The sequence below is a fragment of the Xiphias gladius genome, chromosome 2 (assembly GCF_016859285.1).
Source record: "Xiphias gladius isolate SHS-SW01 ecotype Sanya breed wild chromosome 2, ASM1685928v1, whole genome shotgun sequence".
NCBI classification, from domain to species: Eukaryota; Metazoa; Chordata; class Actinopteri; order Istiophoriformes; family Xiphiidae; genus Xiphias; species Xiphias gladius.
The window spans coordinates 5,310,652-5,338,165 of record NC_053401.1 but is presented as its reverse complement, the minus strand read 5'-3'; the positions used below and the strand labels follow the sequence as shown (position 1 = coordinate 5,338,165).

Below are 27,514 nucleotides of genomic sequence, written 5' to 3'. Positions count from 1 at the left end.
GCACTTCCCAGGTTTGACTCCCACCAAGCCTCCAACCCTCTGGTCTCCTGTTTTAATAGTATAATTAGACAAAAATCCAAGGCTAAATCTTGTAGATTCTGTTAAAAAGTCTTCACTTATAGGATCACATGTGATTTTTTTACACAGAGCTAACTACATGATATTTTGAAAGGCAATAAAAAAAAAAGACTTAACTTAAATTTGGTTTCATTTGTCACCTTCATCACTGTGTTGGGAGTTAACTGAACTCAGTGCCCTGTCAATCTCAGTAGTACTACCTTGGAAAGAGGAGGGATATGGCCTAACTTTTGTTGTTGTTGTTGTTGTGTAGGAAACCGCCCAAATAGTTTCAAAAGTAGGCAAAATTATCACAAACATTTTTAACTGCCCCAAAAAATTAAAAAGTTGCTCAGCTGGGCGAAAAAAACCTGGCAACACTGGAGCAAGTCTAAAGCACCCTTCCAACGAAGCTAGCCCCGTCCCGCCGGCGCAACCCATCCTTTGTCGGCTATGCTACAAACACTTCTTCTTACTTCCGTGTCTTATGCTGCAGAGAATAAGCAAGTTTATCCGAACACGCCACTTCAGGAAAGACTTTCGGAAGGAACCGCGTTTTTGCTGCTCTCCTTGCTGCTGCTGCTGCTAACGGTTAGCCTCACCGCGACACCTGTTAGCTAATCTAACAAGCTAACTGCGCCGTCGGTCGGCCCCTACCTGTCGACAGTGCCCCTCGAGCCAGAGGCCGGAGCCGTCCTGTGACCGGCTCCTCTCGAGGGACTTTACGAAGATGCCAACTGCTTCACAACACCAAGGTACGAATACGATCTGCTGCTTGTGCTAACAGAGTTAACTGGAGTATCTTTTCAGTCTGCCATCGTGCCCTGGGTTAGTACTAGCAAGCATGCGGTTGCCTAAAGTTAGCTGCTGGCTGCGCTCTTGCTCATTTCTGCTCTGGCGGAGTGTGGCTGCCCTAAACACAGATGACACACTCATGCTGTTTGTTTATTTATTTATTTTTAAATTAAGTTTGGAAATATGGCCGCTGATTCGTGAGCATTACTTGTCAGCTGTAGACTGGAAAAGCACTGTTTTTTTTAGCGGCAGAGGTGTTCTAACTACCGGCCGTGTTGCTGGACTTTGCCGAACCGGGTGTTGCCGTGTGGTTTCCAGTACAGGGTAATACGACAGACTGTCCATGTGCAGAATAACCCCCATGACCACTGGGCAACACTTGTGCGCGGTTCTTCCCAGCATAGAGGGTCAGTGTGATCCGCCTCCTCACTTAAAGGGAGAATACAGCTTCATTTTTCTTCATTTTCAAATCAAAATTTCTTTCGGATAAGTAAGGACTGGTTTTGTGTTAATATTCAACTTAAAAATTATTTTTATAAAACAAAAACAAATAAATAATCGAACAAAACAGAGGATTAGTTGCATGTGCATTAAATATATTTATTTAACAAGTATTTAGTTCAGACAGTTGCTGTATCTCCGTGCAGCTGTGGCACTAACATGATGTGCAGGAGCTGCTTGTTTACTGTGAGTTGCATTTTCTGTGCTGCTCTTACTTTGTCAAAAATAAAATAGACTTTACAGTATAAATAAAGAGAAAATAATGATCTTATTAGTTTATTTTTTGGGTTTTTTTAGGGAGTCCTGGGTTTTCATTAAAGGACTAATATTTAATATTTAACCTTAGGCTTATAATGATGTACTGATGCTCATCTGCATATAAATGTACATGGCGTTTCACAAGAAGAGATCCAAGCTCCAGGTCCTACAGTTTAAAGAGTTTAACATGCTAACTTGATATGTTTATATTTATCTTCTGCATTGCTTATAGTTTGCTGTGCTCCCTCTTCTCTCTGCTGTGCTGCCGTTGCTCTGCTCTTTTACAACTCCCCTGGTAACACTGCTGCCAGCACCCACTGCTACAACTGTTTTGGCCTGTCACGTGGCATTTTATAAGCCCCACCTCCGCCCAGGCATCCACCAGTGGGCTGTGTGTTTCCCTGAGTGAAAGTTGATTATCGTCACACCAAAAGCTGTGTTGTGCTGAGTTTGGTTTTTGATTGTTGGGAATGAAAAATGTCAAAGCCCCGACACTGAATACCAACTTTGAACATAATCTGCATTCACATAAAATAATCCTCTATAAATTTGGGTGACTGAGCTGTAAGTTTTCAGTTTGCTTATCTAAAACCGTCAGAGTTTGAGTTGTGGCAGTGATTATGTTAGAACACAGAGAAACAAACAGCAACAATCCAACAGTTGATTTCACACTATGGTTTTCTTTCTTTGTTACACTACGTCATCTTCTTTCAGATAGTTCGCACAAACACAGATGACCTTGCCTCGTCTTTGAGAACTCATTTTCTTTCTTCAGTTTTCTTTCTAAGTCCAGATAACAGTATTATTCTCTCCAAAGTGAATCACTGACCACCTCTCAACGCTAGCCAACCATTGTCATTTTCAAAACCAGACCTTTTCAAAAAATGCATTTAAAATGTTAATATCGGGACTTTTCTGTATGGACGTCTTTGGGAGGTTGTCTGCTTGAATTGCTGCTTTCAGTCAGTAAGAAAAGCAACTGAAACGAAAAACATTTTGACTTGGATTGCATCTTTGTGTACCGTCTTTAATGAAAAAGTCTATAATTGAGAGGTTTAATGTGATATTTTGTGCTAATATGGTGCCCTAATTGCAATGAGAGCAGTTGATGTGTGAAAATAATATCTAACTGTTACTGAATTGCCCTGGGAGCCCCAAAAATAAAAGAATGTGTATATGCCAGTTGTTGGAAATGTAGAACAGCTAATACTATAAGGCATATTACTGAAATTAGAACACCACCCATGTCCTACAGACACAGAAATTCTTATCACATTTTAAGTGTGCATTGTACACAGAGTAGCATTTCATTTCTGAGCTGTTTTGTGTTGCAAATGGATGTTTTCGAGGTTTGGCAATTCTGTCTTTCTACTCCCATGTAATGTTTATTCTTTATAGCTTGTGCAGCCTTCGTCAGTCACTTTAACACAAGAAGGAGGTTTCAGCAGGATGTTAATTTTGCAAACACAGCCAAAGTGATGCAGTGGACAAAGAGAGAGAGTGCTTCACACCCAAACTCTTTAGAGGACTCTGTGGATTCACATGGAAACCTCCATTACTTTTAATCGTGTTAAGAAGCTAGAGGATTGCCGTGCATGCTGGGAAATATGTCTATAGCATCCAAGGACTTTACAGAAATGAAATCTGTAGGATAAGCTCAGCTTGGAGGGTATGGCCAAAAGGACTCAGCAGTAATTGCATTGTACCGTGGCACCCAGCGGCAGGCGCAGGATAGCTGGAGCAGTTGGTCACGTGGGATGCTACATTGGGTCCACACATGTCCAGTCACCTCAGTGGGTCTTTATCTGCATTTCAAATGATAAACCTTTCTCAGCCTCTCCTCCTACGTGGGAATGGAGGCTGTAGACAGGCCCACGACGTCCCGAATAACCCATCCTCTCTCATCTTTTCCACAAATGAACTGATCTTAAGACTAAAACAGCAGCCATTTGATTTGCTGTCAAGTGAGGAAAAATGTGGCAGCAGGGAAAGCCACTCGACCATGGGCTTTGTTCAGTATGCACTTCCAGCTGACAGGCTGATGAGCTGCAATCAGCCCTCCCACTCTTGACTGGTCCATGCTGTGGAAATGATTGCTGAGTTATGGTGGAAGAACAGTCAGACTGGGCTGCTTAGAGCTAAATATGAGAATATAAGTTTTGGGTTGCATGTAAAACACTGGATCATACAGTAGATTCTTCAAAACTATATGTGGAAATGTGTTTAGAAGGTTAAAAATGGAGAGATTATTGTACAGCTGCTCATGACACAAGATGTTTAGCAGCACGTATAATTTCTGGCTTGAGCAAGCTGGCATTTATTGTCAAAAATCCAATTCCCTGATACAAAAGGTCACAAATGTCCTGGACTTTTGCTTGTAACAGCATAAAACAGAGCAACAAATCATGGTCAGGCGTGGTTATAAATGTCTTATCCTTCATTGCCCTTTAGCAGCTGACTTGTTGGATAAATAGGACTTTTCTTGAGCTAATTTCATAATTTCATTGAAGTCTAACAATGTCTGAGGATGGCCATGTCATTGTGTTCATTAAGGGCCACCAGATGACAGATTCATACACCTCATACACTTCACTGGACTCAGGCAATAATATGAAAACTACGACATAGTTGCATGGAACCACTTATTTAAATGGTTGTCTAAATAACACATCCTGGTTTCCATAGGATGCCTCGCCAAACAATCCCCAAACAATCGCCAGACTGTTCGAACAATGGTCGAATAGTTTCCAGTGAATATTGAATAGTATTTTTTGCTTGAAATACCCATCCCTAGTGCCTACCTATACAGCGCACACTCCGTTGCCTGTGGGCTTGTACAGTCTCGCAATACTAAGATGGCCTTTTTCACTACTTCATGTTCCTTGGGGAGACTAAACACTGTAGTAAGAAGACACAAATCCCACACCACCACCAGAGCTCCTGAAACTATCTTGTCAATTTTCCTTTCCCCAACCTCAAAGACTCTCAAATCCAAGGCTGAACCAACTGGCCAGTCACAGCTAAATTTGTCAGGATGCCCATTGAAGTTGCAAAAGCCCACTTCTTTCAGCGAGCACACAATTTCTGCTGAAATATCTGAGAAAATCAGGGACCCTGATTAAGGCTTTCGAAGCTGCTCTTGAGGGTGAAATAATGTCACAGATTCAGTAAAACCAGAGGACTAAGCCAAAGCACCACGGCTTTTTTTCTACCTGTAGTTAGATTGAACCACAGGGGAAAAAGGAGAAGGTAAGAGCGTCTAAAGCTTTTTTTTTTTTTTTTTTTTAAAGCCGTATATGCTAGCTGTGTCTTTGAGAAATTTGATTGAGTGTGGAAATTCAGGCTGCAGTATTGTAAGGTGCTAAATCCAGTAGCGTAAGAAAAATTCTGGAAGCTTAATACTCTCATGACACCGGACCTCCAATTTCCCTTTGCTCCTGCTGTTGTAACACTCTACCAAAAACTTTGAGAAAAGAGAGTTTTCAGTTACAGCCTTTCATTAAAATAATGGCACTTCCTCTTAGTCTAACTTTTGTTTGTGAGTCCACCTCCTTTTATCTTCCTTTGCTCTTTGAAACCATCGAGCCAGACTATTTTGGGGGAGTTGGGACGAGTGAGTCTTTTTTGACCATTACTGATAACCATGGATGATCTGAGATTACAATTACAGTGCACCACCACCAGTTGTATCAAGCACGATGGCATGAAAACCTTCCCTTCTTCATGAAGTGGTGAAAAAAGTACCTAAATAAGTACATTTCAGGAATGATAGACGTGTTGCTGTGTTATGTAATGAGCTATATTATAGATAATTCTGCCCAGGAAAATTATAGGGTGTCAGTCGCTCATGTCATCTCTACTTAACCATCAAGCGATTAATTGTGCTGACCTTGACATCAGCTCTGATCCCTACAGGTGTGGATGGATTTGCTTTTCAATAAAGCTCTTTATCCTTTATGAGAACGTCATTGTTTTCCTCCGGTTTATTCAGAACACAGGTGGTAATCGAAACGTTAATTGCAGAGTGATACTTCATAATTACACTACCTGCTTTGGACATGTGGTTTCGCTCACAATGTACAACAAATACCATTAATTTGTTATGTTAGTAGTTGTTTAACTTTCTGAATAAATTAAAAGTGAAAGAAGCCATTTCAGCAATGCTAATGGGAATAATTCCTATTAAGATATACTCAGTTTTCAGTGCGCCCTTCACCTGCGTGGCTTTTAGTCATACTTTATAGAGGGACTAATTGTTCTGAACCAGAAAATTTCCTCTACAGTTGGAGAATCAGTAATTACATTAACCTTTTTTCTTAGTCATTGTTTCCAAATGACTCTCAATCAAGCTTGTGGGTAGCTCCCACATTACAACTTACAGAGAAGGACTAAGTCAGTGGACAGTGGGGATTTATTTTTTTTAACAGATTTTACTTTTTTAAGGCAAATAATTAAGGAAATCTAATCTTTATAAATAATAAATTCTGTTTTTTGGCATTTGACACAGTACATTTACATAACAATATGTCCGAATGAGCAGTAGTTTGAGTGCATTTGTAAAACATGGTTGTTTTTCCACCGAAAGCTGTCAAAAAGAAGTTGGTATCTGTTGGAAGAATGAAAGTGAATTTTTGTTTTCATCACCATTCATGCACTAGGAAACCCGGTTGGCAGACCATAGTAAAAGTGCATGTAGATAAATCTGTCTGAATTATTAAGGTGATGTTACTCAGTACATCCTGAGAGCCACAGGATGGTAGTCATTTGTTCCAGGCTGGAAGCTGTGGATCTGTTGCATGTTGTACCAGTAGCGTACAGCTGTCAGACTCCACTTGCACTGACGTCATGTGACGGCCTGACTAAAAATAACCATCTCTCCAACACATGATGAGGATGATACCGGGACTAAGAATAGGCCCACTGGAGGGAAAATGACATGATAGTAAATCATCAGCAAAGCAGTGGCTACAGTGGAAAAGAGAGAGGATTTAATGATTTGGCCTTGAAACAATACGATATCAGCAAATCCTGTGACAGAATAATTTGCTTAGTACAGCCTTTGCTTGCTATCTGTCAAGTATACATGACCCTGTATTCACTCCTACCTACACACATCTCTGCTAATGGACTTGAGGAGAGATCTTTAGAAAACAAATCTTGTGGTAACCTTGGAGGGCTGATTAAACAAAGGTGGATTTCACATTGTTGTTTGGTATTTTGGGTGCTTAACTGCTGCCTTTATCTGCTTTTATGAGGTGACTTAAAATAAGCGCAGCAGTGGAAAAAAATCCTACTACAGCTTTCACTTCGGTGATCAGTGATAACTAGACTCAACAAATAGCATAGCGATCAATAAGTTTAGAAGAGTGCATTCAAGATATTTCTCTGCCAGGTAGTGGACCATTCGCAGTTGGTGTGTGAAAAGAAATAACCTAAAAGCAAAGCAGATGGGGCTAAGGGATTGTTGGTACCAACTGAGGATAGAATATAAGACAATGCATTGATATGTAGGGCAGAACCTTGACCTGGAGGTAAAGAGCTGTTTGCCTCTTTGCAGCCTTGGATGCAAGCAACATTGCTGTGAATTCATTGCTAGCTCACAGTAGAGGTAGGGTGGGAGCGCACTGACTGGGAAGAATGAGGGGAGGTTTAAGAACTGGTCATCTGGATGTTGGAGTAGGAGGAGAGGGGAGAGGTTTACGTGGCTTTTTAAGGTTGAGTAGATGAACATGAGGTCTCGGCAATAATAAGGAATCAGATCTTGGCATAATCAGGTAAACCGTATGTTGTAGTATTTATCTCTCACTTGTGTCTTTCCCTTCTGCAGCTTAGATCATAGTCATTGATACTGAGTTGTTTAGGGCTGTGCCTTAAATGTCAATGAATTGATGCATCTGTCGAGAATACCCAGAACCAACGTGCATTTTGAGAGTTGGCTAACTGCCGAGCAGCGTTGCTTATTTCGGTTGGCCGCTCCAATATTTGCAGCTTTGGTGTCTGGCTGACGGCTCTGTCAGCAGCCTCGCAGGAAACGCACTCTGTGGTGCGGTAGGATTTCTTAACTGTGCAGTGACCAAGATGCCAACTTTTACTTTCAGCGACTTTGCGGAAATCTGATGTTTTCATATCCCAGACGATGAACAGAGACATTAAAATTTTTAATGTTTTGTGGTGACACATGAGAGTCATGTACAGGAGTATTGTGTGGGGAAGCAGAGCTGAACCGACACCACATGTGCAGGGGAGTGAATTATATATTTTTCCTATTTGTAGATAAGGTTTAAGGAAGAAAATACATCAATAGTAATGCTGTATTTTTATAAAAATAAAAAATATAGAGAAAAACCAATGAACCACGAGCACCTGACTAATTAATATACCAAAGATGACCAGATGACAAAGATACATAAACTGTTTTCTCTTTATGCGCTAACTATAACCTTGTATGAGATATGAGACCATATCTTTGTAAGACTTAAGGACAACCCTTTTTCTTCTAAAACATGTCATATGATATCCACATCTTGTGCATTGATTTATTTAATGTGTGTGCATGAATTTTTGCCCAAGGGCATCAAATCATGCAGAGAAAAGATCTCATGTATCAAAGGTAATTTCCTCTGGGATTGAACCACAGTGCAGCATGTCAGTGTATCCAACAGCCAGGTTATATATTATCTTTTAAGGCACTATATGTGGAGCTGGCCGCACTGTCACTGGAAGGCAGGCACGCAGCCATCTTGGCTCCTATAAGATGATGATGTGCTCTCAGGCAGACATGCTAGCCCGATTTAACAAGTGCCTGAAAATGATTAGGCTGACAGACTGGTCGATGTATGATCGTACGATCAGAGGTGTTATCATGTGTTGGTCTTGAGGTGTAGGTGCATCGCTGGCCCAAACATCTCCGGGGCAGGTCGGGCAATAAGGCTGGTTGGAGTTCTGGCTGTACTGATAAGAGGAAGTGGCTCACCTTCTACTTGAATGACCCCAGAGAGGATCAGTGTTGCTGCGATGAACAATGAAGTGAAGGAGATTTTCCCATAACTGTTTACCACCAACTGATTTCATTCTAACGTGTATATTTTTATAAGTTAATAACTGTAGAGTTTAAAGTTTGCAGAATTGTACATCATCTCAGTATGTTTCCCTTTAAAAATAGATAAAAATTCCTCCGTCCTAAACATGCATGAGTGCATGACATAAAATATACCCTCCTTCAAGGACACCTGCTGCCCTGCTTTCGTGACAGAGTAGATACTATCAAAGCTTCCCATTTAGTCAGTGATGCGCTCAGTGTATTTAGAGAATTACCTTACCATGTCTCAGCTTTAAACTAATCTCCTGAACTCAATTTTACCATAACAACAGACACCATTAGCAGGCTCAGTGGTGGGAAAACATTACAGGATCCCCCCTCATGTTTCATGGATTATTTAGGTGCCAGAACTGTTGTCTTAGTCAGTTTATGACCGTTATATAACTTTGTGTGTTTTTATCATTAATACATTTGTGTAGTTTTGCCATAATTAGGGTGTTAAACTTGCATTTCCTTTGAGGAATTCTCACTGTCTGTCTGTCAATAAGAAATTCCCAGTGCGACTAAAAAACAGTACAATGTAGACAGAGAAGGGTTGGGGTGTTTTGGACACTAACCTATTGCATTACAGCAGCCAATTTGACTTTGGAAGCAAAGAAAAGAGTGAGAATTCTACTGGGGCTAATGCCAAGCCACATTTAGTTGCTTTCAAAAGCAGATCCTAATTTACTGGGAAATAAGTAACTGATGGCCCCTTGCAGTAATTATTCGCAAGAGAGGAAGTGAATCCTGATGAAGACTGTAAGGAGCACCTCTGTCGATTTCCTGTTGGCCTCAGAAAATTGTGATCACTCAAAACTGCTTCATACAATGAAAGGCCTGACTGGGAATCTTCAGCCTCGAGCATATTTCTAACGGGTTTGTTTCTGCGAATGCACAAGATTGAATGTGAGTAATAACTTCACAAGATAGCAGGTTCGACTTCATGGAGTGTTGTGGAAGAATGTCATCGATAGCCCTCACTGCTGTGATAGAGAATCATGGATGGTGTGATTGAAAACGTTACATAAGAAATTCTTGTCATTTAATGTCGAATCTGAACCCCTTCAAATTGCCATCTTTCCCGTGAATATGTGGTTGGAGTTGGAGGGTGTAAGTGATGGCAGGGTAGGTAAAATCAATGTAAGAAGATTGGTCCATCCAACAGCATACAAATCATTACTTAGAGCTGTTTACTCGCTTTACAGATCTGGGAAATTGGCAGACATGTCTGAGAGAATTTAAGCTCTTAATTTGAATTTCAAAAGGCCTATTACCCAGGCTGTCTTATCAAAAAAGTCCATTGATTATGCCCCGTTTTAGCCATGTCACTCAATCACAAAAGCCAAATTCTAATTAAATATCGACTGTAATATGGCAAAGAAATATTTTTTAGGTTTTTTTTTTTTTTATGCGAGTATTTTTTTTTTTTTCATTCTCATTAATTTTTAGATAAGGACCATTTTCCCTGCGAGTCATCCTGCTGATTGTTGATGTGACTTACTGTATAGCAGTGACTGACGACTTGATGACTGTTATGCATGACATTTTCTCCAGAGTATGACTATGGCCTGTCATCTTTCAAACGGCCCATTAACTGACCATGGAGGTAGTTTTCTCCAGCCCTGATGGGCACTTCTCTCTTTTCTTTGCAATGACATCTTTAGATGTGGAATTTTTGGGTGAGCTCTCTCATTTCTATGCAGATTAATTTGGCACTTTCGTGTCCTTTCACCTCCCCTTGTCACCCATCTCATCTGCTCTTCCATGCTCCTGAGTGTCATCATCTGCAGCAGGTCTAGCCTTGTCATCTGGCTCTTAACAGTCAGTTGGGCTGACAGCCGCCCACCATTTACCCATCAGACTTTTCTCTATACACAGATGTATGGCTTGGAAGAAAGGTGCAACTCTTGAACTTGATCTACACACATAATCACATGTACTCCTCCATCCTCCCCTGAGGCAGCGAGTGTGAGTGGGCGATGGGAGAATGGGAGATGCAGGGATGACACGGTGCATGAGTGTCACCTCATCCATCAGTCTGTCACAGGCTGTCGCCCCTCTTCTCTAAGAGATGCTGTCGATCTGTAAACAAGAGAGAGAAACACCAGGCTTCCCGGGGCGCCATGTGGGCAGACATACAGGGCAGGGCAAGCCTCTGCCTCTATGAATCACACCAGCAGAGAGCTGATATGACCAAGGCACGGTTATGATCCACAAAGCCAGGTGTGGATGACCAATGCATCTGAAGAATTCTGCTTATAAGCAACTGGTCATATCGGAAGCATGAAAGCAATCGATGGCCTTGTGACATTTTCTGTAGTTTTTCCACTTCTGCTCCTTGAAAAGAGCAGTCTTTTTGGTTTGTTGGACCTAAATAATTAGGATGGGTATCCCTAGATGTTTGTTTTTGGTGCTCTGCTTATTAGCATTGGTGTTTAAAAATGGTCATTATGTTGCCTTTTGAATGGTGTGCACAGTTAACTCTACAAAGTGTGTGTGGTCTTTTTAAGGTACTATTAATGTTGAAGTGAGACACTAGTCAGATGGATTTTATTGAATGACATCTATGCTGTAATTGCTAACAACTCTTAGGAGTCTACAAAGTATTTGGCTGCCGATGGCCTTATTTAAAACCAGTCCTGCTACCCTTTCATCAATCATTGAACCAAACAGTAATCAGTTATCTGCTGTATGTTGGAAGATGGGGGAAAGACTCACTTGGTTCTTCATTGCCCCTCTAATTATTTTCCCCATCACATGATTAATATTGTCACTTTGATTTTGTTCTGAGCTCATTAGATGAGAGACACTGTGGCATAGGACACTGCTTGTACAGCGAGGGGTCGGCGATTTTTGCTGCCCTGTCGTTTACGGGCCTCAGAGACCCCTCTGTCCTCCAGGACTCTGAGCCAGGCGGGTGGAACAGGGCCGACTGCCTGCCTGGTGGTGGCTGCTGGCTGGGGCAGGGCCAAGGACATGACTGGGGCCAAGCTATTTCTGAATAGGACCAGGGAGGATGCAGCTGGTGGTCCTGCTGTTGACAATGTCAGCGTGCCAGTGGAGCGCCTCCAGAACCAATGAGCTCTTTCATATCAAGACAAACCACCATTAGGCCTAGTTATCACTGTCCAACCCATGGTCAGAGCCTGGGCTTGGGGGGGTTAACTTTGTCAGGATTTTTTATTAATGGTAGACTGATACACTGAGCATATATCTTTAGCAGTTTCAGTCCAATTAAAAATCTTACTCTACCTGAAGCAGCTGCTAAGCAACCTGATAATTACATTACCATTGGTATTCATACAAACTTTTAATTGCCAATAAGGATTTGCAAAACAGTAACTCTTTTCAATTTGTGGAATTTCCTGGCCTAAAAATGGTCCAAAATAACTAATAATAGATAAGACATTGTAATATAAGACACTATAAGTCAGCTGAGGTTCATGTTCATTCTTGACCTTGGAAACAGCAATTGAGAAAACAGTCTCACCAGAAGGTCCATTTAGAAGTTTTTTCTGAGCTTTCAGTAATATCACATGATCTTCTGCCCACTTTAACAACATCACATCAATATTGACTTAGTCTCACTCCTATTTATGAAAAGCTCCAGACAAGCTACTAAATGGATCCTGTGGTTAGATCTTTTTCTCAGTTACAAGTCCTTTTTTTTTTTTTATTTTTTTTTTTTAAACAAGGTCCAAAATGTGTTCACACAGTTGTGAATGCAAATGTTTTGTTACTGTTAACGGTCGATTGACTATTCTTATAGTAAAAACCAAAGCTATGCTGAAGAGGAGGATGACCTTTTAAGTGCTGGATAAAGAGAGTTCACCACAGGGTGCTTCAGTATGTGACTCACCAGTGGAAAGAGACTGTCTTCTTGGTTTTTGAGGAGGCTATGCCAGACTGATTGCATAAAAACAACGACATGACAAGAAAGGAAGAGATCAGGCAACTTATGAAGAAATTGATTTTAGTTACTGTACATAAAGTCATACTCGGTGTCTTATCTATTTGAACAGTTACTCAGGCCAGGATCTGGGATTTATCACTATTTGAAAAAGCAAAAATTCTGCTTCTACCTTTGCTTTTTACTGATCATACTTAGTAATTTTCCATCACAGCATGCATTTACAACAGATACGCTGAAATGATATTTTAACACCAAAGTTTGTGAGCGGAATTTGTAAATTAGAATTTTACTTTTATGGCTTCATTTGGGCATTAACAATGCGTTATGTACCCTGCTGCTCCATCCATCCATCCATTTTCTTCTGCTTATCCAGGGTCGGGTCACGGTAGGAGCAGGCTAAGCAGGGTATAGTATGCAGAGTTTAAACAGAATTTTTGATTCCAAGTGCATACTTTTATGTTAATATGTTCATATTCATATATGAAGAGTTTACCATGTATAATCTAGCTGTTAGATAACACAGTTGAACCTTGAAATCCGAGTCATTATGAATTTAATGTAAGAAAATAATTTGAACTTCCATCCATCCGTTCATCCACTGGATTCTATGCCATCTGACATTGGGTGAGGGGCAGGGTAACCCTGGACAAGTCACTGGCTTATCATAGGCCTTCACAAACAGTATAGGCAGACAACCTTTCAAACTCATATAGGGCCAGGGAGAACAACATATTGGACATGCATCCACAGAAAAGAAAAGAAAAACATCACCCACTATGACAAAGGTCTGCTTCTTCTAATCCTCAGAATACCTAATAACAGCTTAATCTCAAGAGTCAATAAGACTCTGAGATCTTTGTAAAGTTATTACAATATATTATGTACATAAGCACCCTTATAGCTCCTCCTAAGCAGTACTTTACCACACATGTTTTGGGAGAAGATAGGACAGAGAGCTCCATTCATTCTTCTGCCTGGGTTTCTTTCTGACATTTGAGTGCAGCTTGGCACTACTTTTATTCTTGCAATACAGCCAATAGAAAACCTAATCTGCTACATGAGTAAGACAAAAATGGCGTTATTAGCCACCTTCCATATTCATGAATCCTGTGTCACATGATTACTTTACTGTCATGTCTCAGCCAGTTCATTTCCTCTTTTGAATTAGAAGCCTTTTAACAAGATTAAGGATTTAATTATAACTTTATTTAAATATAAAATTATAATAGTTCATTGATTACAAGATTTCAAATTATGATTTACAAAATAATTACATAAAATCAACCCAGATGTGCAACTGAAGCACAACATTAGCAGTGCTAAAGTGGATTTTTATGTCAGAGAATTTCAAAATAACTGAGGTGACAATACAAGCTATTGTCACTTCAGCGTTTTCAAAAAATGTTTGTGCTCCCTTTATGACCTCTTCATTGGTTTTAGGTCAGCATGACAACATATTCAATCACTCTAAGGAAAGATTGTCCTTGCAGGTGTTTGTGTGGCTTTTCTATTGACAGGCTCAACCTTCGTCTGGGGAAATCATCTTCCCTTCATGGGCAAATTCTTGCTGGATGTAGTGTGTGTGTGTGTGTGTGTGTGTGTGTGTGTGTGTGTGTGTGTGTGTGTGTGTGTGTGTGTGTGTGTGTGTGTGTGTGTCTGTATTTGTTCATGTGAAAGGGCAGGCCATGGCTTACTATGAACTGACAAACACATGTATACACACACACACACACTCACACAGATATGCTCCCAAAGTTCCCAGGATCCTAGGGGAGGGGATTTTTTTGAAGTGTCCTTGAAGGTGACAAGAACCTAGAGGGGCTGAGAAGCATGGCACAGGGCATGTTAATATGTGTTGAAAGGGTCATCCTAGGTTACGGAGCGTTGCCCACCATCCTTGGCGTCTCCCCATTACCCAGCCAATCACAGCCAAGGACTCAGTGATGCAGTGCCCCTCTTACTGGAGGGATTCCTGGGAACTGCTGCGTGACGATGCTGGCTTTGGGTGTCTCTCTCACACCACCTCCTCCTCCTCCTCCTCCTCCCATTCTCTGCCCCCGGGTTTCTTTCTCCCAGCCGTGCACGAGGTGCATCAGCCGTGTGTGTTTGAACAGGAGATAATCTAGCGCCATCCACACTGCTCCCACAAGACTGGATATATAGACAGCAGACAGAGTCATCATCCAGCCCTCTTTCTCTCCTCCTCCTTTCTCCTCTGAACCAAGCTCCACCTCTCAGTTTCTCCCTCTCTCTCTCTCTCTCTCTCTCTCTTTCTTTGCCAGCCTCACACTCACACATATACACACACACACACACTCACACAGATATGCTCCCAAAGTTCCCAGGATCCTAGGGGAGGGGATTTTTTTGAAGTGTCCTTGAAGGTGACAAGAACCTAGAGGGGCTGAGAAGCATGGCACAGGGCATGTTAATATGTGTTGAAAGGGTCATCCTAGGTTACGGAGCGTTGCCCACCATCCTTGGCGTCTCCCCATTACCCAGCCAATCACAGCCAAGGACTCAGTGATGCAGTGCCCCTCTTACTGGAGGGATTCCTGGGAACTGCTGCGTGACGATGCTGGCTTTGGGTGTCTCTCTCACACCACCTCCTCCTCCTCCTCCTCCCATTCTCTGCCCCCGGGTTTCTTTCTCCCAGCCGTGCACGAGGTGCATCAGCCGTGTGTGTTTGAACAGGAGATAATCTAGCGCCATCCACACTGCTCCCACAAGACTGGCTATATAGACAGCAGACAGAGTCATCATCCAGCCCTCTTTCTCTCCTCCTCCCTTTCTCCTCTGAACCAAGCTCCACCTCTCAGTTTCTCCCTCTCTCTCTCCCTCTCTCTCTCTCTCTCTTTCTTTGCCAGCCTCACACTCACACATATAACACACACACACTCTCTATTTCCACTACTCCCTTCTCCTACTCCAGATGAGGGTGCATCCTCGTCAGGGCGAGCAGATTTGGAGCTGAAGGTGTGCTGTTGGTGCCAGGTAAGAGCACACATTTTCTCTTTGGGCCACCCAGAAGTTACAAAGAAATAGAGTGTCTCTTGTTCGTTTGTGAGTTTGTGTTTGTGGCAGAGCGGATGAGTGTTGATGTATTGGTGTCTAGGTGACACCATCAGGAAGGGTGGGTGCTTTTAGGGTGCCACAGGGGAACTACACTTTGCTCCAACTCCCAGCCCCTCTCCATGACACCATTTTTGGCGCCCATTTTCACCCCGCCTTTCATTGCCATGTGCACCAAACGGCTTTTTGTGCTTGCTTGATTGCTGGGAAACTGCTGTAGGTACAGGGTGGAGTGCAGCTGGCGATAAGCAGATTGGCTGCAACATATAGAGCATGCCTCTGGTTGCGAGGGGAGACCACAGTGTGGATGTGTGGGCGGATGGAGAGACGAGGGGAGGGGAATGGAGACGGAAGATGAGGAGCTGCTTTCATCCCATGGTCGCTAATCCCTCCGTTTGTTCACCTCTCTCCATCAGATAAAATGGGCAGGCTGTGGCTGTGGTGTCCCGTCTTTTTTTTCTTTTTTTTTTTTCTTTTCCACTCTCCTCCATCCTTCAGTTGTGATGGGTTTATCTTGGGCAGGGAGGAAAGAGGCAAGCTATTGATCTGGAAATGAGCTGTAATGCCATTTGAAAAGGGAATAAGACATCTCTCTCTGTCTGTGACTTTTCTCCTGCATGCTTTTGTTCCTCACTGTACCTTGTGCTGATAATCTATTATACAAACTTACCAGTGATAATGAACACCTGCTCATAGTTGCAATCCTTTAGGCTTAGGAGTATGTACAGGGAGCATACAATTGAAAACTACTTGAGTTCCACATGTTTCCCAATATCTCTGCTATTGTTGTGATTAGTGGGAAACCCCCCTTGCTGTAAACGAGGCTTATCATCTTCCACAGGTTCACTGATAGAGCCCTGATTGCTACTGCACAGTGCACATGGAATGGATGGCTTCTGGCTCTCAGCAAACGTGTCAAGCATATCCGTGGTGATTGTAGCATGGCTTCACTGACAAATATGGCATCGTTAAAAGACCGGCGGCCTATCACCTCTCGCCTGCTTCAGGATTACCTAATATCTCAGGAGGCAGGATCAGCCAATGCAGCGGGAGAGAGGAAAAAAAAGGGAGGGGAGAGGAGGGGAGGGGAGGTCGGGGGTTTGCTCAGGTGTTGCTGTTTAGCCTAGCGCTTGGAATACATTAGCCAGGAACCTCCTGTGTGTCAAACTGTTACCAGGTGACAGAGAGAGAGTGAGAGCGAGGCTGTGCTCCATGCTTTACCCACCCAAATCTAAATGACCTCTCAGCTCATTTCCCAAGGCAGAGTTTATGTTTACATACTCTCTGGGAGCTTCTTCCATTTCATAAGCACTAACCGAATCAGACAGACTGTGCCTGCACTGATGGATTCAGCGTGGATTGTTGGCTGGTAATAGCTTTTTGAAACACCTAGAGGGTATTTTTTTCATGTTCTTGTGTTTCAAGGAACCCCGACTTAATGTAGTCATCACCCAGGCCTCTTTTGAATTTATGTAATATGAGTTCGGGTCATGATGTAGCTCTAATGATATTATAAATTCTTCTTGTTGGCTTTAAAAGCTCATCGTCTGATGTTGTTTAAACCAAGAATGAGAGGACAGGGGAAGATGTTGACTCCCAAACTAATCAAGTGGCCACTCAGCTGTCGCCAGAGGTGTTATCATGTTTTATCAGGCTTGTTAAAGAGCTATTAATGACAAGTACAGGCTCAAAGTCCTGAGCCTGATGTCCGAGCAGTGCTAACCTTTTGTCTGGGCTGAATTATCTTGAGTGAACTTTCCTAAAAGCCAAAGGCCATCAGGATAAAAGGGCATCTGCCAGGATTACTTTACATTTGGCTCTAGCCTCTCACTTATGATGAGTTTATTAGAAGATGGAGGGAAATGAGGGGATAGGAAGTGGAGGCAGGACAGTAAAGAGAATGAGGCGGGTGTTTGTTTCCGCTCTGGATAGCAATACGAAGTGGAAGATATAAATAGAATCTCTTATGATTTAACCTTGCATGGCCATTTGGTAGTGGGTGCCTGTGAGGATGGATGTGCACAGATCAGCGACACTACCAACACATAGACCAGCTCATGCTGGTGGAGATGGATGAGCGAGAAAAGCAGGACGAGTAGTCCTGAAGCATCCTTTTATCATCTTTGTATCATCATAAATAAGGATGGGAATCGAGAACTGGTTCCAGTTGAGAAGCGGTTCCAAATTGTCAGAATCATCGGAATCGTATGCCTTCGAGCTGATCAATTTCTTCTGTCGATGCCAGCATGTTTTTCTGACAGCCAGAGCCTGGTCGCCCTTTATGCTCTCTATGAAAGCTGTCTAGGGCGCTGCAACATTGATTACATCATTGGTAGTATGGATAAATACGATGAATAATAGTTTGGTGATGGTTTGCGGGAGTATTACTTTTAAGCAGCTCAGTTGCTGTATGAAACAATGAGGTCATTTGGCGTTGATTATTGATTGAGTATTAATTACAGCCAGTCCAGTCCAGTCACCATCACCGGGTCACAGCTACAGTCAGACAATGATAGCGATTGAAAACTGTAAAAAAAAAATATATATATATATATATATGTGTATATATATATATATATATATGTGTGTGTGTGTGTGTGTGTGTGTGTGTGTGTGTGTGTGTGTGCTTGTGTGTGTGTATATATAAACATAGCTGCAAAGTTTTGTATTATCTGTTTTTTTAATTTTTTATTTATTTGTCTTCAAGGAAATTAAATATTGAACACTCCCTATTAGTAAGCTGGCATGGCATCAATTTCTACAGTGTTGTTTTGTTAATTAACCGTGGCTTCAGTGCATGTACGTTGGCCATAGACTTATTTTTTGTTATGCCTTCTAAATCTCTACTGAAGCTCGTATGCAAATCTGCTTGTATCCCATCTTTCACACTGAAGGATGGGGCTTAAAACAAGAATGCTGAGCCAAGTTCATTAGCTGAACCTTCCCGGTTCAAAACCAGTGAGATTGTTGTGACTACTCCATACTCAGAATCATCAATCTAACATAATTAATTAAACAAAAATTTACCTGAATTGGTTTTCCTGACGATGAAAGCATATAATTTTCCACCTGGACTCAGACGTTTGCAGTCATATTGATCATTTCTGGCCAAAATTTTCTCAACTGCTTCATGATCAAGCTACTTGCTGTTGAGCTTTCCACTACACAGGGAGAATTTAGTCTGTTGTTTTTTTTTTTTATTTTTTTATTTTTTCTTGGCAGTTTCTTTTGGCACTACTCTTACACTGGAGAGTCAAAATCAGCCTCGCAGAAACAAGTCAGAAAATTATGTCTAAGTCTAAAAGGGCTTGAGTTATCGGAAAGTTAAAAAAAAGAAAAAGAATGATTCTGTGCCGTTATCCCCTCAGTTTGACATTTACATCGACCACCTGAAATTGTCCATTTGCTTCAGGCAAACATTTTGAAAAGACCGTAAAAAATTCCGTCATGTGTAAAGTAATAATGCAGTAATTGGAGAAGGCCCTGCTCATTGTTTTTATTGCTTGGCTAACGAGTATCAGCGTTGGCTTAGAGGCCTTACGCTGATAGGCTAATTAGCGTGGCCTAAGTCCTGATTTAAATCACGATGTTTGACAGGGTGTATAGAACTCAGGACTGCTTGATCTCTGTAGACCCACCGAGATAAGACTCAGATTACATGATCAATCCAGACACATGCTCTCACAAATACACACACGTAATTATACACATTCTACTGACAGAGCTCAACAGAGACACATACTTATTCTTTTTTTAGAAATTGCTATAAAATAGCTAGTTTTATGATATTGTGCTTCATAAGGGTGGGCTGACAAAACTTTTATACAATGTGACAAGCTTTACAATGATAATTCAAATCATTTGAATATAAATAAGCATCTGTTTGTTGAAAAGGTCATTAGAATTAGGACTGACGGCAACCATAGCTAAACAGAACCGAAACAAAGCCAGGAATATATACTCAAACTGTTTGATAACTAAGGTGCGCGGTACACAAACAACACAGAAATCATTTGGCACCAAAGATGTAAGAAAAAGTATCTCTCTCCGATGAACGCCTCAGTTCTCAACTAACTCCATCGCTTAGCTTATTTGACAGCGTAACATCACATGGTGTAAAGCTGCTGAATTTAACAAAGCATGAGTAGGACCCTTCCTCACAATAGAACAAGCTTAAAGGATGTTTTCATTTGTGCAGAAGAACCAAAGCATTGTTTGGTTTGCGACAAATGCCCATTCTTCCAGCTGTGTGCGACTTCATTTAAATTCATATTTATCAGCCACACGGTGGCCAAAACAATGTAAACAATGCCGTTAAATCGCAGTGAGTCGGAAAGGATGACCGCCACAGCCTGAACAATGTATAATGAAGCCAGTAAAAAAAAGGACAAATCTGTGATTGATACATCTGCCATGGTTTGCAGATTAAGTAACAGTCTGCCCCGATGAAATACACTTAAGTGAATGACTTCAGAGTGAATTGAATTAATGTTACAATGACTTCATTCAGGTTTGTCTTCCCGAAAATATTTTCAAATACAGTAATATTACCGGATTTCATTAATTTTGAGAACAATGCAATATGTACAAAAGTCTGCACAAAGTGTATTTAGGGAGGTTTTATCTAATGGATTTGACTTTCTGTCAGAGATTTTCATTTACAGAAGTTATCTGAGGTGTCCATGTATATAGTGATGGCGGCCGAGGGGAGGTGTTTCATTGTGATAGGTGAGAACGGGAAAATTATTTTACGGTAAAACTTACTCCCAGTCTGAAAGCTGTAATTTTAAAATCCCCCTTAGGAGGAAATTGCTTTTGCCCTCCTACAATTTTTTAATATCCTGAATCTTACTTAGAGCTGGTAAAATGCATCAGCTACCCGTAGCATTTCTCCTGCTGATGCCTGAAGGTGCTTTGTGGGGAAGGTATTAGAGATTAATACCATCTGGGTGTGTGGTACTGCTGAGGGATACAAGCCGTACCCTGTGTGCTCCATTTTTGCCCTTCCGAGCCCCCAGCCTCGCCTGTACATCGTGGGTGAAACATCCCCTTTGCCCAGTGAAAAGAGTAGATGAATTATTACTGAAGGGCACACGGCATAAAAAAGAGGCCCTGGAGGACATTTTCAATGTTTCATGAATGTAATAAAGCATTGAGGGGGAAAAAAAGCCATCTTTTTCTTTCTGTACTTACCTGAAACTCTCATGAACATCCACCCAGCCCTAAATTAAAATGGGGGCATCCCATGTTGCACCTGTTCAAATGCTGATATCAAGGCAGGGCCACATTACCTCGAAGGTAATGTCAGTAATAACAAACTGCTGTTCTTGGTGTAGTTGTGTTTTTGGGCAACATCGTTCCGTTCTTTTGTCTGAAATGATCAGATTAGAGCTGCTATGGGTCTACTGTTGATTTAGCCATTCTGTATTTATAGCAAAAAGTTCAGCATAGGGATGAGCCTAGAATTCAAATTACTAATGTCCATTCTTCAGTCCATCTACCATTCATGAGTTTGTAAGAGTAAAAAAAGCTGCCATTTTTGGGTGGAAATTACGTTGAATACACAAGAAATCTGGACCGGGTATCACAAAGGCGAATCCATCAATTTGAACAAAATAACACATTTGCAGCCAAAGGCATCATGCTGAGTCTTATCTAAGACAGAAAAGGCTAATTGTATTTTTACAGATTGTACAAGCTCACACTTTTCCTGAGGTTCTGTCAGTGGCTGCAGGATATGTCTGCACGACGAGGGGAAGAAGAACAAACTATGTCCAAGTAACTTGCCCACTGGCTTCGCCACAGTTCACTTGCTGCCTCTGGGCGCACTTGGAGGATGCATGAGTCATAAAGTAACACAACACCCAGCAAGATACAGTAGCACGATGGGATAAAAAAAACAAACAATTAAAATCAGTTTCACCCGGCACCTGCCCTGTCCCTGACACAAATGACCTTGGTGGATTTAAAATGTGTCACAATAATTTCAACATGTGCTGGGAAGCATGAATAGCATTACCTCTTTCGCTTTCCATCCCACTGTCAACTGAGTGCATATTTGGTTATACAGAACAGCTTGTTCGAGTGAGTCACATTGTTGGATTGTTTTGCTACCAATCAAGGTCATTGCATGCTCATTAAATTTGCTGTGGACGGATTAAACAGAATAAATGCATGCGCACATAATAGGCATTGCAGCCTTAATATTTTCAAGTGACCCTGCTGTGAAGATGATTTCATTCTTCTGTCTAATACGGCAAAGCAAGAGGGTTCATTAGATGTTGAACCAGTGAGTCCCTGTTTCCCAGTTAGACAGGAACCCCCCTCCTACAGTGTTGCTCAGCCCTGCTTTGGAAAAGAGATTGCGAGGGAATGCCGAGTGAAGTGAAAGAGGCATTCCTCCCTTTCACCCCACCTTTTCTCATCTCTGGCCCTGACGATTCTCCAATACTGTTAGTCAAACAGCATGTGTGCCCTCCACTGCCGACCGCTGAGATTTGCCTGTGATACAAACATCCTTGTTTGTCGCCATGGCAACCAAGACTCCTGACTGCTGTAGGTTGTCATGCCAGCCGCCTCCCCCATGCTCTTCCTCACCCATTAGCACTATACTGTAGCTGACATGTGTGAGTGCTGTAAATCGCTCTACGTGATCCATCTAGTTTATCTTCATAAGCTGCTTTCGTTACTTCTCACTGCTGTCTCTGCGCCTTCTTGAGGCGATCCCCTTTTTAACAGCTGCTCAAGAAACCTGCATAGTATTACATCCTCCACTACAAGAATGTTTTGGCTTGAGAAAACTGCCAACCAGCGATGCCAAAGTCAATTGCTGGAATAAAAGCACAACCAGCAAAAAGCATGTTGCTCAAAAAACCAGAGAAATATAAGGGATATGGCCTTGTTTACTGTACCATCTACCAAACCCCTTCATCCCTGAAAAAATGGAGCAGTCTGACATGTCTGGGACTCCCATGACGCATAATGCAAATGGGGAGGCATATACAGTAGGTCTAAGCTTCTTGGGGGGCAGACAGAGGCCTTTCTTCCAAAACATGTCCACCCAGTCAGACGAAAAAACACTCATTAGCACAACGCCATGGGGCCAACCCAGCCCACTTGGGGATAATAACTAGGCATCTGTTTAAATCTGATATAATGCTGGCGTACTGGGTAGTCTGGGGTCTGTGTTAGTGGCAGAAATTGTTGTGCTCTCTTAGCTGTTTGACTCCTGGACTTGGCTGCTTAAACTGAAGCATTTGAAGCATCCCACCCTGTTATTCACACCAGAGGGTTTAATGGGATCTTTACAATGAAGCCTCAGGGTAAACTTCACCATATTTTGAGAGGATGATTACCCTTATTTACGACTCTATAGAGAACTCTTAGCTAAGACTGTCATGATAATGAGTGACTTTTTTCCCCTCTGCTTGATAGGATGGGCTAGAGACTTGAGGAGCCATTTTGCTGCTGGTGAAATTTCAGAGATTACATTTGCTGTTCCTTATCTCCCAAATTAACTCATTACCTTGACATCCTACTTTCCCTCCCTGGGAACAGATTGGCCTTGAATTTATGATGAAACATGGCTGTCCCCTCACGTCCCATATGCACGGCACAAGAATCAGCGCAAGCCTTCAACCCTCAGCCCTGTTCTTGCCATTGATTTCGACTCCGCAGCCAGATGAATAACCTTGAAGAAGGGGGAGAAAAAATGAGAAAGAAAGGAAGACGAAAGCTGGGGCAAAAATAGAATGTCTCCTATGTCTGTCTGTCGCTCCTCTGAAATGAAATTCTGTCAAACATGCAGTGTGATTTTTCATTTTTTAGCAGGGTGGCAAAAACTTAAAAAGCTATACCAAAAATAGGCCTAGTGCTGTACAACTGAAGAACTTTCCTGACTGTCAGAATGTGTATTTATTGGTACTTTGTGCCTCAGAAAAGTGAAAGGAGTGTGTCAAGGTATTACAGTGCTGTGAACAAATCCTTTTTTTCTGCTTTATTCGATAGTGCTAGTAGAGAGAGACAGGAAAGGCAGGGGAGAGGGAGGGGATGACATGCAGCAAAGGGTCTGGCTGAACCCGGGCCACCGTGGTAAGGACTCGATATGTGGTACGTGCTCTACCAGGGGAGCTATCAGGGCACCTGGTGAACAAATTCTGTCTCTCGGAAACACTTGCTGCAGTAGAGGCCTGGAAGTCAAGCCGTCAAATGGTATTGTGATCCATTATCTGCCGTAGTATTTCAAAATGGCTTGGGAGATATAATGTACGGAACACTTCTGATAAAGTCGGCCGTGGTTAGTCTCTAAATAGGGTTCAATCAGACCGAATGGGCAAAACATTTCAGTCCTGTCGATCATATCCTTTCCTGAAAGCTTACACTTATTTCATATGCAAATGGCCCAAGATTATGAGTTTGCACCCGCTGTAGGGTTTAGTGATTGCGAACTGCGATAATGATGGATTTCCTCACATTCATTTCTTAAATGTTGTTAATGAAGAGGCAGCCACTTATACATGTGGATTATGCAGGCATTGTGCATCGCAGAACAAACTCTGTTAGGCTGCTGCCACTGATGACAAGTATTCCAATTAAAAGTCGAATCAGTGGAGGTATTTTTCTCAGGCCAGATGTGGGGTGGATGATGCACAAGTACCCTGACAAAAATATTATTCAACCTAAATGGTGCCAAATCACAACAATGGAATGAAGACTGTTCACATCCAGATCTGCTCATTATTTCAAGTAACAAGGACATTGTTTTGTGTGTGTGTCTGTGTTTAATGTTTTTGGTGGTTTGAGCACAACAAATCAAATTCCATTCCCCTGTGCTGTATGAGAATAGCGGTAGACCTAGATACCACAAGGGGTAAGTGATTAAAATGTAATTTTCTTTGTGATCTAGGTGAACCGACCCTTTAAAATATTCTTGGATTTGTGCGTTCTGCTACTGTGCAGCTTCTGCCACTCTGTGATGTGTTTGGATTTTTCTCAGTCTGGTATCCAGTCCTCCTGTTGTGGAGGACAAAGGGTGGCAGTGACCATTGAAGCTGGTGGAAAGGTTTAGGTTACACTTAGTGCCAGTAGGGGTGTGAGAACATTTGAGAGGTAACTGTAACCCAAGAAAACTAAAAACGGCGGTACAACAACAGCAGCGTTTGCAGGAGAGCAGCAAACAAAGGCAGCTGAAGGAAAATTAGAAGTTAAAAGCCCTCTGATCAGTCATGAAGGTGCGGAGATCCTCTAACAAGCTCAGTAAACCAACTTTGAAAAGCGCTGACAGCAACGTGTTAGCTGTGAGATGATAACAAAGAGCCAGCTGCTGAAGTTTCACAAGGTTCATTAATTTTCACAAGGAAACATAACCACCGCAACTTGCACATTCTACACTGTGCGCTGCTAACTGGTATGAAACGAAGGAGACCCTACCATTCATCCACAAATAAATACGCAAGCGCAGTGACGTCATTGTTCAGCAGTCCAACAGAGGCCGTTTGCGAGTGTGTGTGTGCAGCAGCTGGCCAATTCGCTAGGGAGAAGCTGCATATGGCGTCAAGGTAGATTGGGAAACTCTTTTACTTAGAGAACTTCTTTGACAAAGGCAGTGGAACTATAACGTGTGCGTGTGCGCGTGTGTGTGTGTGTGTGTGAGAGAGAATACACACACACACACACACACACACACACACTATACTTACTTTGTCCCTGCAAATGTGCACAAAGAAAGTATTTTAATTGTCAGATGAGTCTGAAAGACGGGGTCATTACATTTCTAATTGTGTTCAGTGAAAGTGGTTGAAGTAATTTTCTGTGTTGGGGCATTTCATGATTTGACATTTATTACTACAGCTATCTACGTTCTCAGTAAATTAACTTCAAATGGGGGCATCGTGACAAGGTGAATATCAATAAACCTATCTGTAACGACTCTAAGGTTGTTTTAAGCTATCCCTCCACCGACGTGTGTTTACAAAAGAGCCATGAAACTAGAAAAGCAAAAGCTTCTCCATGAGGCAACAAGTGAACCAATCATTTGATATTTTATACCAACACAAACAATAAGTCCCAGTGAGCCAGCAAGACTATTCACACTGCAGTCCAAAAAGAGTGAAGCACTAGGTTTTTTCCACATTTTTTTGTCAGCTGTAAGAACAAAGTGTTGGTGTCTCCACAGTGTACTGTGGCCATTACTGTGTCTATTTACAGTAGTTGTGCTGTTGCCAGCCATGTTAGTTAAAACTGGTCAAATGGTCTCTCTTTGTGATTTTTGAAGACATTGCTCCTTTCAGAATATTGGCAGGACATAGAATGTTTTTACAACATCCAAAAATAAATCCTTTTGAATATGAGAATCTGTTTTTGTCACTGTGTAAAATTCTGAGGCATTTTCTGGCAGCAGCACAACAAACCTTTTCTCTTCAGGGTGCGAAACCTTATCAGTGGCAGCAGGAAGTGCAACTATAGTGTCAGAGCATCACACTGACATGCACAAACATCTTTGCTGCTCTCAGCCCTGAAGCACCTGTGGACCTGCTCACAAATTATGAGAAGCCTCAATCAACCCCAGAGCCCATCCTCCCACTCTGGCTGATCAACCTTGCTAGGAGTCCCCTTGGGGCCAGACCACCAGACAAGCACAGACGAATATCTGTGCACTAGCTTTGGATCTGTAACGTCCATGTGTCCTTATTTGTAAATTGATAGAAAAATTTTCAGGAAACGATAAACACAACATTCTCTGTCATGGTGAGTTGTGAGCTGCTGTTGTCATTATGGTAAACCAAGGGACAGTTTGCAATGCAGATTTGGGAGGAGCAGGTGCATTAAGGCATCACAGCCGCTTGAAATCTCGCTGTCCCCCTGGAGGGTCAGAAAGGACTTGTCTTTTTGTTTTGAAAGAAAGAAAAAGTTGCCATGTAGATTATCAGTACTAATTTAATATCTCTCAATTTAGATTTTGAATAATTTGTGGACACGCCACTGAGCGTCAAAAACTGCATTGCCGTTGACACAATTTCTGAAGACCTGTTAACATCTTTTAATTGGGCTCAGTTCCACTTTGGTGCACATGGATTTAAATTTTGCAAACACAAATGATGTTATAATTTGAAAAAGCAAAATCAAGATACTTTGATCAGCAATTCACCCCTGACCAGTCAACCAGTGAAAAATTAATTAGAATCTTTTTTGGGGGAAGCTTAAAATCCCTGAAACGTTTACTATCAGGCTGTTCTGTTACTGTTTGGCGTAATTGTCTGCACGCCATTTCACCCTCTCAGTAGCTCTGTGTGGATATTTGCTGTTTGTTCCCAGGAAAATATATCCTCTCTGGACAGAAAAACCCTCTTTTCTGGAATCCTTACTGCAAATTACCAGCTGCTGATTGACCCTGTATCTCAGAGGTGTGCCAGTAAATGACATTTCCCCCCCTGTGTTGTCTTGCTGTCCGTCTCTGTGTACAGTAAACACAGTCAGTGACTCATGACTCCATCTCAAGCTTTGGGGTCACTACACAACTGGCTCTCTGTTTACCCTCTGTCTACCCCCTATCTCCTCTTTGTTATCTCTTCCCCCCTCTCTCTTGGTGTAATCCATTCTTTGGATGCATACATAAGAAAACAAATAGCCACAGGGCATGTCTGGTTCATTGAATTTGCAGGATGCGCTCCAAATGAATGTGTTTATAGCAGGAAAAGAAATAAGAGCACCATCCCCTTCCCTGGAGCACCATTTCATTTCATTTAATGTCTGTTAAAATTGTCCCACAAAGTCTAAAATACTGTGTTCTGTGTTGACCGGTTTCACCAACCTCACTCTGATTTGTTTGACACTTTTTG

General features: G+C 42.0%; 1 protein-coding gene across 1 annotated transcript in view; it reads left to right on the top strand.

Annotated features, from left to right (window-relative positions):
• The first annotated feature begins 576 nt into the window (after window positions 1–576).
• Window positions 577–27,514, top strand: part of syt1a (synaptotagmin Ia) — a 173,385-nt gene continuing 146,447 nt past the window's right edge. The window contains exon 1 of the mRNA XM_040140620.1: window positions 577–812. The gene's annotated coding sequence lies outside the window, so the exon portion shown is untranslated. The remainder of the gene's footprint in view (window positions 813–27,514) is intronic.